This window comes from Protomyctophum bolini (genome assembly GCF_963924005.1).
Source record: "Protomyctophum bolini genome assembly, chromosome: 19".
In the NCBI taxonomy this organism is placed as follows: domain Eukaryota; kingdom Metazoa; phylum Chordata; class Actinopteri; order Myctophiformes; family Myctophidae; genus Protomyctophum; species Protomyctophum bolini.
This window is the reverse complement of record NC_137880.1, coordinates 36915783-36933775: the sequence shown is the minus strand read 5'-3', so window position 1 is coordinate 36933775 and position 17993 is coordinate 36915783. Positions and strand designations below refer to the sequence as shown.

Sequence of the window (17993 nt, the reverse complement as noted above, 5' to 3'; positions counted from 1 at the left end):
ATTAGAGTGGGTGACAATGTTATCACACGAAAAGATGAAATTACCTACCTAGGTTCCATCCTGGAGGCAAATCTTTCCGGTGATAAAATGGCCACCAACGTAATCAAAAAAGTCAACCAAAGAACAAGATTCTTATACAGGATCTCCTCAATGGTCAACAAAAACACCTTGAAGACCCTAACAGGAGCCCTCGTACAAGGTTTCTTCGACTATGCACTAAGGCCCTTAAAACTAGGCTCCAGACTTGCCAAAACAAACTGGTCAGGCTACTATACTTGGCCTCACTCCCCGAACCCACCTCACCCCTGCCCACTTTGACAGGCTGGAATGGCTTAGGGTTGACGACAGAGTGTAGCATCTTGCAATGGGTCTGGTCCACAAGATTCGATACACCACCAAGATACCCATGTACCTGTCTAGATACTTCCTTAATGTCAACGAAGTCCACACCCACAACACCAGAGGGAGTTCAACAAACAGATTCGGCACAAACAAGGGACTAAATTCATTTCGCTCCTATGCCACCAAAATGTGAAACACCCTACTAACAGTCATTAAAACATGCAAATCACTTGACTCCTTCAAAACCACCCTCAAAGGGCACCTACGGACGGCTGCAATTCGAAACTGGCTTAAGAAAAATAATTTACTTGTATAAAGCCATATACTTTAACATTCTCTTAGTTACATCTCATCATTTTTGGATTGAGTTTCTGGACCCTATCACACCCAACCAAGCAGTTCCCTCCCATTCAAGGTGCCCAATAAGGTCCACTCTGAATGAGCTAAATCTCCTTTAAGCTGTGGGAATGGTGCGACCAAACAGGTCACCAAAATATGTAATTGTTTTTAGAAAATGCGTTTAAAATTTGTCTTGGTTTCTTATGGAACTTTTATATTTCACATTTTTTATTTCCCCGATTCCATTTATTTTATTTTTTTAACAGTGAAATGAGTTGAATGTTGAAATTTTACTTAAATTAATGAATGAATGCATTTAAAATAATCTACATCATTCTAACTAACCCCAGGCTCTTTGACCCCAAATACCTTTATGGGGAAAAAAATTGTAAACACAAAAACATTATTGACAACACAGTAGCTTGCGTTATATTCCCCAATTTTATTCCTTCTTTCTTTCATTATGCCTATTTAAGCATTTAAATGCGTTTTCGTAGCCTCTGAGAAACATTTAGAATTGCCTTTTTGTTTAGTTTAGTTTCTTGCTTCATTCAGTGACACACAGTCTATGGGGAGACAATAGCATAGTACAGTATGATGGAATCATACTTCATTCAGTGACACACAGTCTATGGGGAGACAATAGCATAGTACAGTATGATGGAATCATACTTCATTCAGTGACACACAGTCTATGGGGAGACAATAGCATTACAGTATGATGGAATCATACTTCATTCATTCAGTGACACACAGTCTAGGGGGAGACAATAGCATAGTACAGTATGATGGAATCATACTTCATTCATTCAGTGACACACAGTCTATGGGGAGACAATAGCATAGTACAGTATGATGGAATCATACTTCATTCAGTGACACACAGTCTATGGGGAGACAATAGCATAGTACAGTATGATGGAATCATACTTCATTCAGTGACACACAGTCTATGGGGAGACAATAGCATAGTACAGTATGATGGAATCATATTTCATTCAGTGACACACAGTATAGGGGGAGACAATAGCATTACAGTATGATGGAATCATATACTTCATTCAGTGACACACAGTCTATGGGGAGACAATAGCATAGTACAGTATGATGGAATCATACTTCATTCAGTGACACACAGTCTATGGGGAGACAATAGCATAGTACAGTATGATGGAATCATACTTCATTCAGTGACACACAGTCTATGGGGAGACAATAGCATTACAGTATGATGGAATCATACTTCATTCAGTGACACACAGTCTATGGGGAGACGATAGCATTACAGTATGATGGAATCATACTTCATTCAGTGACACACAGTCTATGGGGAGACAATAGCATTACAGTATGATGGAATCATACTTCATTCAGTGACACACAGTCTATGGGGAGACAATAGCATAGTACAGTATGATGGAATCATACTTCATTCATTCAGTGACACACAGTCTATGGGGAGACAATAGCATAGTACAGTATGATGGAATCATACTTCATTCAGTGACACACAGTCTATGGGGAGACAATAGCATAGTACAGTATGATGGAATCATACTTCATTCAGTGACACACAGTCTATGGGGAGACAATAGCATAGTACAGTATGATGGAATCATATTTCATTCAGTGACACACAGTATAGGGGGAGACAATAGCATTACAGTATGATGGAATCATATACTTCATTCAGTGACACACAGTCTATGGGGAGACAATAGCATAGTACAGTATGATGGAATCATACTTCATTCAGTGACACACAGTCTATGGGGAGACAATAGCATAGTACAGTATGATGGAATCATACTTCATTCAGTGACACACAGTCTATGGGGAGACAATAGCATTACAGTATGATGGAATCATACTTCATTCAGTGACACACAGTCTATGGGGAGACAATAGCATAGTACAGTATGATGGAATCATACTTCATTCATTCAGTGACACACAGTCTATGGGGAGACGATAGCATTACAGTATGATGGAATCATACTTCATTCAGTGACACACAGTCTAGGGGGAGACAATAGCATAGTACAGTATGATGGAATCATACTTCATTCAGTGACACACAGTCTATGGGGAGACAATAGCATAGTACAGTATGATGGAATCATACTTCATTCAGTGACACACAGTCTATGGGGAGACAATAGCATAGTACAGTATGATGGAATCATACTTCATTCAGTGACACACAGTCTATGGGGAGACGATAGCATAGTACAGTATGATGGAATCATACTTCATTCAGTGACACACAGTCTATGGGGAGACAATAGCATAGTACAGTATGATGGAATCATACTTCATTCAGTGACACACAGTCTAGGGGGAGACAATAGCATAGTACAGTATGATGGAATCATACTTCATTCAGTGACACACAGTCTATGGGGAGACAATAGCATAGTACAGTATGATGGAATCATACTTCATTCAGTGACACACAGTCTATGGGGAGACGATAGCATTACAGTATGATGGAATCATACTTCATTCAGTGACACACAGTCTATGGGGAGACGATAGCATAGTACAGTATGATGGAATCATACTTCATTAAGTGACACACAGTCTATGGGGAGACAATAGCATAGTACAGTATGATGGAATCATACTTCATTCAGTGACACACAGTCTAGGGGGAGACAATAGCATAGTACAGTATGATGGAATCATACTTCATTCAGTGACACACAGTCTATGGGGAGACGATAGCATAGTACAGTATGATGGAATCATACTTCATTCAGTGACACACAGTCTATGGGGAGACGATAGCATAGTACAGTATGATGGAATCATACTTCATTCAGTGACACACAGTCTATGGGGAGACGATAGCATAGTACAGTATGATGGAATCATACTTCATTCAGTGACACACAGTATAGGGTGAGACAATACCATAGTACAGTATGATGGAATGGGTGACTCCAACATGAACACACACCAAAAAAAAGAAAAAGAAAACTGTCTGTGGAATCCCATCAATGTGAGAGAGATCAGACATGTTAGTTACAAACACCGGGCACATTCCACCACCATTCAAATATGCCACACCCTTGAAACAGGACTGAGAGGGGCCTGGTGGTGATGGTGGTGGTTGTGTGGTGGTGAGTTGGTGCATGCATGGTGGTGGTGGTGGTGGTGGTGGTGAGTTGGTGCGTGGTGGTGGTGGTGGTGGTGGTGGTGAGTTGGTGGTGGTGGTGGGGTGACATTCAGGGAAAGACAGAAAGAATAGTGCAGGAGGGGGAGGGGGAGGTGGAGGAGGGGGAGGTGGATCTGTCCCACATAGGTTTCTTCTCCCCACCTGCCAGTGTCATGTGATCCGGGGTGATGGCACAGCTGTTACCTCCCATGAGGGGATGCATGGAGACGAGAGGTGGGGAGGTGTGATGGGGGGTTCTGGAGAGCAGAGGAATGAATGATATGGTGGTGGCTCAATTTAACCATTTAAACTTGTTGACCATGGTCACTCATCGGTCTATAGTTGGTCCCCTCCTTTTGTCCCTCCTTTATATATATATACCCCAATCTCACCCTATTTTAACACACTTCTCACCTATTGTTATGACATTCCCAGAGCGTGCGTGTGCATGTGTGTGTGCGTGCGTGAATTTTTAAAATAGTTTCAACTCATTTAGGTCTGAGGCCGATTTCTAAAAACGCCTTCGAAATACTGAACTAAGTTTCAGAAATGTTTCAAATATTAATTCCAAAATTCCAAAAATGGTATGCTGCTAATATACTGTATACTGTATAGCAACAAGAACACCAAAAGGGGTTCCAATAAAAATAGTTTTTCTCAACGGCGGCATTACTTGTGTTATAATAAACACATCACATCTGTGTTTATAGAACAAATGGTGGAATAGCTATAACAACACATTTGAGTAAAGAACAGGGACAACCAAACGTCGGCATCAAATCTAGACGTAGTTTTAGATATTCCTAATCCTGTATCTCAATAAAATATGTTTTTGTGATGCATGGATTTGTCGATATTGTGAAACTTAATTGGCATCATCTAACTGTCACTGTGATTAAAATGTCTTGACTGGACCTGCAAAACATCCGTCATTAATTCCTCAGCTTTGATGGGATGACATAGTATAGGTTAATACTCAGTAAAACACCCAGTGTTAATTTAAACTCATGCGTATAAGCGTCCATTTGGGACTCTTACAACAATGCAGAGATGCCCGGGCCATTGATTATAATTCTGACTCTTACTCTAAACATCCTCAGCTGGGCAGCTGATTCAGCTCGTCTCCCCATCCATAAACCAGAGCTCTGTTTTATCCTTGTGGCGCTGCTGCTGTTCTGCTGCTGCTACTGCTGACTGTAGCACTGCTGTTGGCTCGGCTCTGCAGTTGTCATTGCCTTTTGGTGGTAGCGGGGCAGCTGACTGACGACCTCCGCGCCACTCCAGTGTCTGTGAGGGCCGGTCGTGTCACGTTCATTCTTCCAAACAGGGGGGCTGTGATCTGGAGGATCATGTCCAAATGTGTGTAAAGTAAAGTAGCACCAGGCAGAAAACCAGGCCTTTGATATGAATGTTTCTGGTGGGGTCCGTCCTGGTGTACTGAATTAAGACATACATTGATTGATTATATAACGCAGTTATTGGGACATGTTTGTTCAAAGTGGATTAGCGTATTAGCGTGGGATTACAATTTACAATTTAGGCATTTAGCAGAAGACGCTCTTAATCCAGAGAGACTGACATTAAGCAAGAACAAAAAGCATGGCAATACAATACATCACATACATAAAAAGTAGTTATCATGAAACATGCGTAAGCAACGTAACCGTGGAATATCTAATAATCTATAATGAAACTACACATACTATACATGTACTATAAAGTGCTATGACTACATAAAATGCAATTCTAGTGGTATACGTACTGTAACATGCTATACAGTCCAGTTCCCTGTATGTGTGCCAAATGCCAAATGTTTTATGCTAAGTGTAATTTGTTTGTTGGCCTTGTTTGTTGGCCTTGTTTGTTGTTATAGTCCTGTTAGTTAGACCTTGTTGTATATGAGGCCCTCTAATGTTTAGTATTCATATGATACCGCTGTAAGTAACAGATACTTTCCGTTCCTTACTGTATGTAAGGCTTCAAGATGACTTTTGAATATATATTCTTTCAGAGCGAAAGTTTTTAACTCAAAACCTTGCTTCTGGGGAGTCCCTGAAACAACATATTTCCGGATGGGGGTCGGCAGCCAATTTCATAACATTTCTGGGGTCCTTGACGTGAAAATGTATAATCTTTTAAGAATATATTGTAGTACTGTACATGTGTTGGACTGAGAGATGAATTGACTGCTGCTGCTGCGTCATTATTTGCAACTTTGTCAGAATTGCTCATCTCACCTGGTGTCTGCCGGTCACTCGGGGACAGCCTGACCTTTACAACGGGGTCAGTGACACCAATTTAAAGCGGGGGGGGGGGTGATTGTGACACAAGAACCTCTTTATGTCATAGTTCTACTTTGGCAAGGCTGGTGGGAACGCTCAGGTCAGGGGGCCATTTCCTATTTTAACACCTTTTAGGGTCTTTGTAATTAACAGATCATTAGGGAAATTAAAACACCTTTTAGGGTCTTTGTGACAGATCATTAGGGAAATTCTAAAGAAGTTTCAGAAATTCTACTCGACACAACATTTTAGTAGTGTACAGATAACAAACAAACAAAAATGGCTATATTACTAAATTTTTGTACTGGTAAAGCATCAAACAAATTTATGGCAATTTATTTCCCATTCTCCTGATACAGGTACTTCAGTATACAGTATATTATATACAGTATACACTTTGTGAATATTGTCTAATAAGCCAGGTCTTTGGTGTCGTCTTTGGAGGCCCTTAATTTGCCTCTCATTTTAAAGTCAAAATCTTAAATAGATGTTCCCCTAGGCTGCTGCTGCTACCAAGATTTATATAGTCAATTCAAAGCAGGTTCTAAGTCAATAATTAGCATTCGGAGACTACACATCACCTTTGAAATGACATTTGAATCCTAATTGAAACATAATGAATGAACACATTTATAATCGTGCGGCCAATTTAACTAATCCAAAAATTGGAAGAGACACAGTTTATGCATAGTAGTGAAATTCATTATTCCACCATAATGACATAAATGTAATGTAATCTATTACCGTCCCTTTGTACCCCCTGTGACCCACGGGAGGGGATCGTCTCTACACCTCTCTCTCTCTCACCTGTTCTCTCTTTTAGGCTAAATGCTGGTGCCCTTTGACCTTTCTCCTATGCTCTACACGGGCCTGGACTCCCTACAACAGCTGTGTCAACCTCAGCTCGGGCAACTGGCACCGAAGGACAGCTAACGCCATTAATGTCATACCATGTTATGAGTCAGCAACGCCCCACAAACCTACAGTATCCCTCCAGGCACTATAGTGGCACATGCTCATCATTTTCACTGTTTCATAGTACCTTAACCGTATGTATGGTTTCACGCTGTGTAGGTCCACTAAGTATTTATTTATTTATACCCCTTTAGTGATATGTTATTGCTCTTATACTTTTGGACTCAATACGTCCTGGAAAATACAATCGAGACACTTAAAGGCATTGATTTGTCGCAACCTTTTGACAACCTTAAAAGCTTCCTTACAAATATCATAATTCAACCCTTCACTGTCCTTCACGGTCCAAGTGTCTATAATATAGAGGGTTGAATTGATGATATTTACTACTGATACTTAGACCATATTATGGTCTAAGTCCAGCTTGCCAATCATCATCCTAATTGTCTTGCCTTAGAAAAACCGTCCATCCGTCCTTGTTGTCTTTTTTTTCGCAATAAGAATTATGTGGAAGAAAGAGAAAGAAACCCTGTTGTCCATGTCAACAAATCAAAGATAAATCTGAAACACACTTTAATTAGTGGGAACATAATTGTTGTAAAATTATGAACGTGCACATTTCGAAAACTGAGACGGGAAGTGAGGAGACAGCAACAAACCCATGTGTATCAACTTTAACACTGTCAAAATGGACCAGTGTGGTTGGTGTCAGTCCAACACCTCCCAAGAGGATTTTCTCCCAAACAACAGGGGTTAGGCCCGTTAGGTTGTTCCATCCTGTGGGTAATAATAATAAGGCAACTAGTAGTATACTGTCTCTGTAGGACGTGGAGTTGGAAGACCTAGCTGGTCTGGTGTCAGCTGAAAGTATATTTATACCATGGAAATCCATGCTATATGCCGTTAGGGGAACTGGTCTGGGGGCTAACCCTAACATTTTACATGCATGCTGTCCCCGAGGGAAATTATATCCTCACACGCCAAGAAAGTGTGTTGTGACCTCCCCAAAAGCAGTGGGTCATTGGCATGGGGGCAAAAGGGGTTTGACAGAGGAGGAACAAAGTCATTAGGAAACGGAGGGCCCCAGTATGCGAACATGCGATAAAAATAACCTCACTGACCCAATTTGGAGCTAACACGCCACTCAAACTTAGCAACCTCCTTTCCTGTCGTCTTGCCATACTTTTCGGGGGTTATTGTTCTTCGGAATGACTCCGGATTTGTAGCATGAAGTTTGCTGAGGGGTTTTTGTGGAATAAACGGATCTACTCAAGCAGTGATTTGTAACAGATCCGTACTTGGTTCTTCTCAGTTCTCAGAGGACGGGAGAACAAAACATTTGAGGTTCCACTATAGGATGAAATAAGATTAGCTGATGGGCGGCATTGACTCAAACAATGCATCCTTTCCTTTTGATCAAACGTCATTATGGGCAGTTTGTCAGCCTATACCAGACATGCCGATTAAAGTGACAGATGTCCAGCTGTCACGCTAAGAGGAACAGTAGGATTATCATCCGTGTCTCAGCCATTGTGTCCGGTGTGAATCACTAAGAATTTAATCAGTGACAAAAGACATTTGATATTCCTAGTGCCCAGATATATCTGGCAAGGCCGTGCCACATAGCTGACATTAGTGGAAATGTTGCATTTGGTGCTACACCCCACCGGCTCTTATAGCCACGGGAAATATTGAACAACTGTTGATTTTACTCGACATCCTTTGCAGAGGCTGAAAAAAAAAAAAAAAACGGGAGGCTACAAAGATGCGATGGGGTGCTATTTGTGGACGGTGAGTGCCTCAAAAATAGCGAGAGCGTTGGGTTTCAATATAAGCCCCCTCTCTGAGCTGCAGCTTTCTGTGAATGAGGCCCTGGTTCCTAACGGCTGATTTTAGAACACAGGTGTTGACCTTAGTGGAGCGGCTTGTGCTGCAGCAGAGGAAAATAAATCCCTGAGCTCGGCCCGTTTAGCCTGTATAGGCCTACAGCTGGAGCTGCGTGCAGGGCCTCATGACGCGAGTAATCACAATGTTCAGATACAATGTAGTATAGGCCTACAGCTGGAGCTGCGTGCAGGGCCTCATGACGCGAGTAATCGCAATGTTCAGATACAATGTAGTATAGGCCTACAGCTGGAGCTGCGTGCAGGGCCTCATGACGCGAGTAATCACAATGTTCAGATACAATGTAGTAGGCCTACAGGTGGAGCTGCGTGCAGGGCCTCATGACACGAGTAATCACAATGTTCAGATAAAATGTAGTATAGGCCTACAGCTGGAGCTGCGTGCAGGGCCTCATGACGCGAGTATAATCGCAATGTTCAGATACAATGTAGTATAGGCCTACAGCTGGAGCTGCGTGCAGGGCCTCATGACGCGAGTATAATCGCAATGTTCAGATACAATGTAGTATAGGCCTACAGCTGGAGCTGCGTGCAGGGCCTCATGACGCGAGTATAATCACAATGTTCAGATACAAGGTACTGTAGTAGGCCTACAGCTGGAGCTGCGTGCAGGGCCTCATGACGCGAGTAATCACAATGTTCAGATAGGAGGTAGGCCTACATCAAAACAGTCACAGGGGACAGAGCATGAACACAGGGTCATCCAGTGTCGATTTCGTCGACTAAAACTATGACGAAAAATGTTCGTCGACTACCTTTTTTCACAGAGGAAAACTAAATGGAAACTAAATGAAAACAAATTGCTACGATGACAAAAAACTAAGACTAAATATATTGACAATTTCGTCAACAAATAAAAACTAGACTAAAATGTTAGGAAGGAAGTCATTTTATTTTACACTTGGTTGCATGCTGAAAATAGCCGATCTACAAGCTCACAACGCGACGCATTGTGAGCTTGTAGATGGTACTAGTTGGACTCCTAATGTGCCCATATAGTGTCATAATAAACAATTGTCATACTTATTCTTATTCTGAGGTAAACCTGGAGACTTAACATTCAGTAAGTGGGTGTTATGATCAAAATAAGAACATTATAATGGTGTGTAAAACAGAAAATGTAAAATGTTGCTTACGGACAATTAAGACAGAGACTTTGCCACGGACACATTTGTCCGTGTACAGACATGTTGGCGACCCCTGAGCATGTAAATAAATAAAATACATACAATTAAATGTACTTAGCCTATAACAGATGAAGATGGAAACTAAAGGTCAAGTTAAAAAAACAAAAGCACAATTAAAATAATCGCACTAAACCACAAACTACTGAGGACATTATAGTAGATGAGACACTCTCTCATCTATTACATCATAGTAGTAGACAGTATTTTAAATAACCATCAAGTATATCCTCTATCGGTGGTTCTCCACATGGATTCTGGGGACACCCCGGGGGTCCACGGGGGGGTCCAAGGGGACAAGATAAAAGGCTGCACAACAGCATTGGTCCTAAGTGGTACAACATTGTCGGCCACAGTTGGTCTTCACCTGATGAAAACACTTACTGAAATTCACGTACACATATAAGGACACATAAGCACTGTATATATTATACACTATGCATGTCAACGTGACAGACGGAGTGCATGGCGTGCATTTATCTCACCCCAAAGTCAGTGAAACAGACTCTGTCGAGGCCTTTAGGAGCAATGCTCTATCCAGGCCTTTAGGAGCAATGCTCTTGTGAACCCTCTTGTGAATCCTTTAGGAGCAATGCTCTTGTGAACCCTCTAGTGAATCCTTTAGGAGCAATGCTCTTGTGCAATTCTTTTGAACTGTCACTCTGTGTCCATGAGCACCATGCAGCGATGGACTGGATGTACGTAAAAACAACCCACTTATCTAGCTTATCTTCACCATTATTACACGTGAAAGTAACAACGAAGGATGGCTATTTGGATCAGAGTTTCATTGTTTTATCTAATAGATTTATTAGGGGCGGCGGTGGCTCAGGGGTAGAGTGCCTGGATGGGAACCGCAAGGTTGCCAGTTCGAACCCGGGCTCCCCCAGAGTTACTGTCGAAGTGTCCTTGAGCAAGACACTGAACCCCTAATTGCTCCCGATGTGCTAGTTGGTGCCTTGCATGGTTTCCGCTGCCATCGGTGTGTGAATGGGTGAATGTAATGCACAATCTATGTAAAGCGCCTTGGATAAAGGCGCTATATAAATGCACCATTTACCATTTATATATTTACCATTTAAACCTATAGAGTACACATAGACAATAAAGGAATTCTGGACCAACTAATGGACCGTGTTGGATCAAATCATGCCTAACAATAACAATGGTCTGACAAATGGGGTTTGCGTTTAAAACAGGGGTCCTTAATTGGACTTAAAAAGGTGTAGAATCGCTGCTTTTTCACAAGCTATAGTATATGATCGCGACGGTGGCTCAGGGGTAGAGTGGCCGGATAGTTCGAACCCTGTGGGCTCCCCCAGAGTTAGTGTTGAAGTGTCCTTGAGCAAGACACTGAACCCCTGATTGCTCCTGATGTGCAGGTTGGTGCCTTGCATGGTTTCCGCCGCCATCGGTGTGTGAATGTGTGTGTGAATGAATGGGTGAATGTAATGCACAATCTATGTAAAGGTGTATGAATGGGTGAATGTAATGCACAATCTATGTAAAGCGCCTTGGATAAAGGCACTATATAAATGCACCATTTACCATTTTTATAATCACTTTAGCTTTAGTTTGATTGATTGAATACTTTATTAGTCAAAATGTATAAACAGAGCTGGCCTGGGCCGTGGCAGTGTGCCGCGGGTTCGACTCCCGATCCCGACGGCCCTCACTGCATGTCACCCCCCCCCCCATCTCTCTCCCATGCATTTCCTGTCAGCCTACTGTCTGTCCCTATACAGTATATATGTGCCTAAACCATAGACTAAACACTAAAAAAAAATACTTTTATTTATTTGTTTGTTTGTATGTTCATTCATTCATTCATTCATTCATGTATTTTGATGGTGGTGGTTCTCTGGTGCACAGTAGCTGGTAGAGTGGAATCTGATCCCAGGCTACCACCCAGTTAGTGTCTAGTGTTTATTTAACTCTCTGACATGTTGGAACCTCACTGCAAAGAAATACTTTTCCAAACTGATGAAACATCAACCGGTAGATCAATTTCCCATGTTATGTATGTATTCACTATGAATACTATATACCGGTAGCTTTATATGGAACTGACTTTGCTGAATTTGCTGAACTTATACTCATGCAGTAGGCCTGAATGAATTAAAAATATATATCAATTAGCTCTCAAAAGTTGTGCTTTTGACAACCCTAAACAACAACGGTGTATATCTCTTAGCCTACACAAGATGTTTGAAAGCCGACGTGAAGTACAGCAGTCGACATGAGATGAAACTCAACCTTGCCTTCAGCTGTGACCCCTGGACTCAGTGGACTGCTGTATGACTGCTGTTCTGACTGCCCCCCAAACCAATAAAACAAGCCCTTAGTGCAGTTGTTTCCTTGTACCACTCGCTCTCTGTTCCTATCTTTCTTTCTCTCTCTCTTTTTTTCTCTTTTTTTTTTTTTTACACTAAATAGGAACCATTGACATTCAGTGTAAAAGAGAGAGAGAGAAGGGGTGGGTGGGGTGTGGGGGTGGGTGGGCTGAGGGTGTAGGGTGTCTCGAGCCCAGTGTGAACAGCTGAGAGGTGTGATTTCACAGGCTAGCTCCCCCCTGTCAGGGTCCTGATTGGGCCGGACAGGAGGTGCAGGAGAGGCCCGGGCTTCTAAAGGACACCAACAGGTGGGAGGCCGCTTTGGAGGGGGGCATGCCCGCTGCCATAGAAAAGGCCGGTCTGAGAGGCCTGTTCTGGGCACAAGTCACCGGGCCAGATATGGAGGAGGATGGTTGATCACCCCAGTGGAAAGGAGAGGAGAGGAGAGGAGAGGGCTAGCACAGGGCCAAGTAGAGGAATGGTTCTCCGCAGTGGAAAGGAGAGGAGAGGAGAGGAGAGTCGAGGGCAAGCACAGGGCGAGGTAGAAGGAATGGTTCTCCGCAGTGGAAGAAGGGTAGTTTAAGGAGGTTGTCTTGGGAGAGTTTGCGGCTCATTGCATCAGTGATGAAGTGTGAGGTTGGTGAGTTAGTTTTGTCTGTGTTTGACTCATTATATATAGTCTATACCGAACAACCTTCACTGGACTATTTGGACTAAATGTAATATGGTTGTCTAATTGCGTGCATGATCCATGTTTTCTAATAGATAAGTTGTGCTTGTACAATTGTGATCCAGATTTTTTTAGTAGCCTATGTACCAAATTACCTTTTATATTTACATTTGTTTTGTATTGCTATACTGCTTTTTGTGCTTAAATTCTTACGGTTTATGTGAGAAAGATCAGGGGCCCTATCTTGTGCCACCCCTTATTCCTTATCCATAAACCTAATTGCCATGTTTTACTCTTTTAAATAATTTGAAAATAGTTCAACTAGCCAAGATCAGCTATTTGAACTATTTTAAAATGTTTTAAAATAGTGAGAAAAAAAACAAAGGCAAGTAATTGTGTATGGATAAGTGGTAAATGGTGGCGCGAGATATAGCCGCAGGTGTCAAAGCAGTTGTTAGTTTGGCATATCTCTGTTTTACGATGGCCACAGGACGGCCCGCGGCACAGTTTGGCAGGACGTCAGGGAGCGTGACACCTTGTTTTCAGCGTAGGTGTTATGCAGGAAAGCGCACCCCATTATGTTTGGTTATACCTCGAGGGGTCTCACTGGTGATGAGGCATCCAACAATCTGCCTTTGATCTGCATGAGAATGAAGATCAAAGACAGATTGTTGTGAGGGTTAAGTTGAAACACCATTCATTATATAGGGTTTGTTTTTCCAGCGGAGTTCATTGGAAGGAGGCCATTTAGGTTACAGTATGTGGCCGTGTATAAGGAGAGGGTTGTAGTGTAGTCTGTAGCTGTACTGAAGCTCTGATTTATACTCCATCACATGACACCGTCATACGATGGAGTATAAATGAATGAAGGCATCCTAACCTCAACTGGTGCATGTTAGGAAACTTCAATCTACTGACCACTATGTGACCAGCCACAAGGAGAGGAGATCCATGGATCCAAACCAGACTACATTCAGTAAAGGTAGGCACAATTTTATTTTTTATTCTTAAAAGAAAATGTAAAATAATAGGTTAATGCTTTTTCCCCCCCCTCATACTGTACAGTTCCTTGCTCATTAGACATATCCACATTGGGTATTTATAATATCCTGTTGTTGGGTTAAATGTGACTTTGGCATGGCACACTGCAATGTTTAGGAAATGACATGGACGACAACCTTTATCTGCCGTTACTTTAGTGCGTGTACGTGCCTCGCCCTTTAGAATTATGTGGACACATGGGAGACTGACGTGACCATGAGAGAGACAGTTGGTCAGCCATGCATCACTGCTGGTATTATCTATCAAGCTGCGTGCTGAGAGCTACACTGCTCTGGTACTTATAGGGAACATGAGGTATAACAATATAAACAATCTTTGTAAGATTCCTATACTCATGAAGTAAAACGATGCTAAGTCAAACTATTAGGTCAAAACTTTATGACAGTAGTTTATATTGAGTTCATGAGACAGAGCTCGATATAAGCCCACTGTCATACTGTATATTATGTCTGTAGCCCCGGCCCAACCTCTCTCTCTCTGTCTGTCACAGTTAACCATTGTTAAGCCGGTTGTTTTCCCGCTGCTCCGCGGCTATGAAAGGGGTGCTTTGTGCCCTAAACCCAGCAGCAGTGCATCCAGTTGTTACCCCTTGTGAAGACATGCTTCCTTATATACCCATATGAATACGCCAGTTATGGAATGTAAGGAAGTGTGTGGTTTCAAGGGGACTTACGCGCCACACTGCTGCGAAGACTATGTTTTCTTTACTATATCCATTATTATCTGACGAAGGGCAAGTATTGATTCAGGCTGACAAATGGAACTTCAAGAAATGTATAAGCCTATTGTGTGTATTCTGTGTATTCTCTGTGTGTGTGTGTGTGTGTGTGTGTGTGTGCGTGCGCGTGAGCGTGTGCGTGCGCGTGTGTGTGCGTACGCGTGCGTGCGTGTGTGTGAATGTGTGTGTGTGTGTGTGTGTGTGTGTGTGTGTGGCCCCTAGGACAACAGGTGAGATCCCTGCCATCTCATGCTCTCCTTCAGCCAAAGGCACGTGGACTATAGTTATACTCCCAGGGCCACTGATAGGGTCTCAGGGACCCCCTGGAAAATTCCTGCCCTGCCCCAACTGCTGACAGTCAAGGGGATTGACAGAGCACAGCTGTCACCCATTATAGCAGTGAGAGGGCTTTCAGAAAGGGGGTGGTGGTGGTGGGGTGGTGGGGTGGGGGAGGGCATTGGAGAGGGGGAGAGGGAACCAAGAGAGTGAGAGAACAGGGAGTGTGGACGGAGCTGTCATTGTGTTATTTGGGTTGAGGAAATTGGGGAGGGAATGATTGGCGTTCCGAGATCAACGCTTTGTTTGGTAACATAATGACACTTGTCTCTTTGTGTTTAATTACTGTCTTTAAGGAACAGTGAACATGGTCTGGTAGTATCTCTCCATTATGTCAGCGTTTGGCTTTGTTCTGTTGAACCTATAGCTTCACTTTGCTGACATTAGTTTTTGTTTGTTTTCTTCTGTTTAGGTAAGGCTGAACAAGACGTCATGATGTCATGACCTGCGCCGTACTGTGGCTGGATAACGGCGGGCGCCACCACCATCCCACATCTCTCCATCCTCTCCTCCCCTGGTTTTCCTCTCCCTCTACACACTACTACTCTCTTCTCTGTCTTCCATCTTGTCTTCTGCTGCCTGCCGCCCTCTGTCTGTCGCTCCAGCTGAAGCAACACGTCTTGCTGTGGCTGGTCAAACGGAACCAAGTCAGGTGTTTCTGTGAGGTTTGGTCCCCTTCAACCAGCTACTGCGTCGTGAATTCAGTCAGCAGACATCAGCGGGAACGGAAAGACGGCGTGATACTCGTGTACTTTATAATGCTTTGCATGTATCTAGTTTAGCCACAATAATGGTTAATATGTAGTTTTGCATTTGTCATTAGTTTTTGTTTTCAATTGTAGTTTCCTACTAGTTTGTCTAGCTCTAGTTTTAATATAGTTTGTATTGTTTTTTATTGTAATATGGATTAGTCAAGGACAAGATTCAACAAGGTTCTAAAAATTGCAAACACAGCCGATGATCAAGCTCATGATGCGTTGTGGGCTTGTAGATCTGTTATTTTTTGCAATCCTTGAAGACTTTTGACTAAGACTAAACTAAGGACATTTTCTAATTTCTATAGGATTTGTGTTCGTTTATCAAACACAATAGCTACTGTTTCAATTTGTTAGCGTTATATATATTTTCATTTAACTAAAAAACGTGTTTTTGTTATTTCGTTAGTTTTAGTTAACTATAATAACCGATAATGCCAATCTTTGGTCTTTGAGATTCTAGATTCTGTTTGATTTTGTGCAGGCTATCATTTCATTATACTTGTTCATGGCATTGTGTGTTTTAAAAGCAAATAAAGTATTGTGGTAAACTGTGTTTATTTTGTATTTCTCTGTTTCATAGTTCATTAGCTATGTGGTTTTCTCTTGTATAGATCAGGGTTTGATCTGTTTTTAAGTGAATACTGGTATAGAAGCAAAGAACGTAGAAGCTAAATGAGTCAAATGACCACAACTTCAGTCCTTTAAACACTATATTTTCCTGGCACACGCCTCAACAAAAATCATTGTAAAAAAGACAAAGAATTCCCAGCACTCACAAGTCCTTCTAGTACTAATTAAAAGTAGGCCTACCACAAGGACTTGGGAGTGCAGGCAATTCTTTGTCTTTTTTCCAATGAGTTTTGTTGAGGCGTGCACCAGGAAAATATAGTGTTTAAAGGACTGAAGTTGTGGTCATTGTGCTCTACCAGTATACTCACTTTAAACAAGATCAAACCCTGATCTTTTAATGGAAGAACAATCTCATCACACTGAACATTTGGCCAATATGCTGTACATCCATTTAGACAAGTGTGTGTGTGTGTTAACTTGCTAGACAGAAATGGTGATAGATAGAAATAGATGGATAGATAGATAGATAGATAGATAGATGGTGCACGCACGTCGCACATCCAAATATAGCTCAACAGGTGCAGGATCCGAAAAAATGAAAGTAAAGAGGAGATCCGTTTTAAAAACTCCCAAAATAATGTACCGGTATTAATAACAGAGCGGACAAAGCAACAACGTTTGGGCCTAACCGTGTTGCCGCCAGATAGCCAGCCACACCTATAAGCACATATTTGTTGTCTTACATTCAGATACTTTTAACCACTTACTTAAGCCCTATTTTATATTTTGCATTGGTTTCGAATGGTGAAAAATAGCCAATTTACAAGTTGCTGTAACGACAGACAGTGACCAAAATATGGATGACAATCAATTCATGACATTGTTAAAGTGGTTAGGACTTTCACAATGACAACAGTTTTGATAAAACAAAACCCTTCTGCACTGATCACAAAAGAGTAAACATCAGATGTAACATCAATTCAGTCAGTATAACTCATGGCCTTATTTAGTCATATAGAGCCATAGAGTAAGTGAGTACTGGCAGAGCACAATGACCTTTAGTTTAAACACTATATTTTCCTGGCGCACGTCTCAACAAAACTCATTGGAAAAGACAAAGAATTGCCTGCACTCTCAAGTCCTTGCGGTAGGCCTACTTTTAATGCATATATAAAACACAGGCACAGGCATGCGTTTTTAATGGTAAGAAAATGTGTCTGTTCTCACTATACATATTTTCCTGGCGCCAAGCTAAAAAAACCCCCTTTTCTTCCATATTATTTATCTGCTAAATAAGAAGAAATGTTTTTGATGATAATTTATGTTTAAGACCCCAGGAAGAGTAGCTGCTGTGACTCACAGTAAACTAATGGGGAACTAATAAATAAATCTAATCGAATCAAAATCAAGAAATGAACTA

The 17993-nt window shown here is 41.9% G+C and overlaps 1 long non-coding RNA gene across 3 annotated transcripts; it reads left to right on the top strand.

Annotated features, from left to right (window-relative positions):
* Window positions 1–12857: 12857 nt before the first annotated feature.
* LOC308334315 lies at window positions 12858–16556 on the top strand. 3 transcript variants are annotated; one of them, XR_013965885.1, is made up of 3 exons: window positions 12858–13095; window positions 14029–14111; window positions 15658–16556. It is a non-coding gene; the product is annotated as an uncharacterized lncRNA (long non-coding RNA). The 3 variants fall into 3 exon arrangements; XR_013965886.1 differs by having other exon boundaries at window positions 12858–13099; XR_013965887.1 differs by having other exon boundaries at window positions 12858–14111.
* Window positions 16557–17993: the final 1437 nt, after the last annotated feature.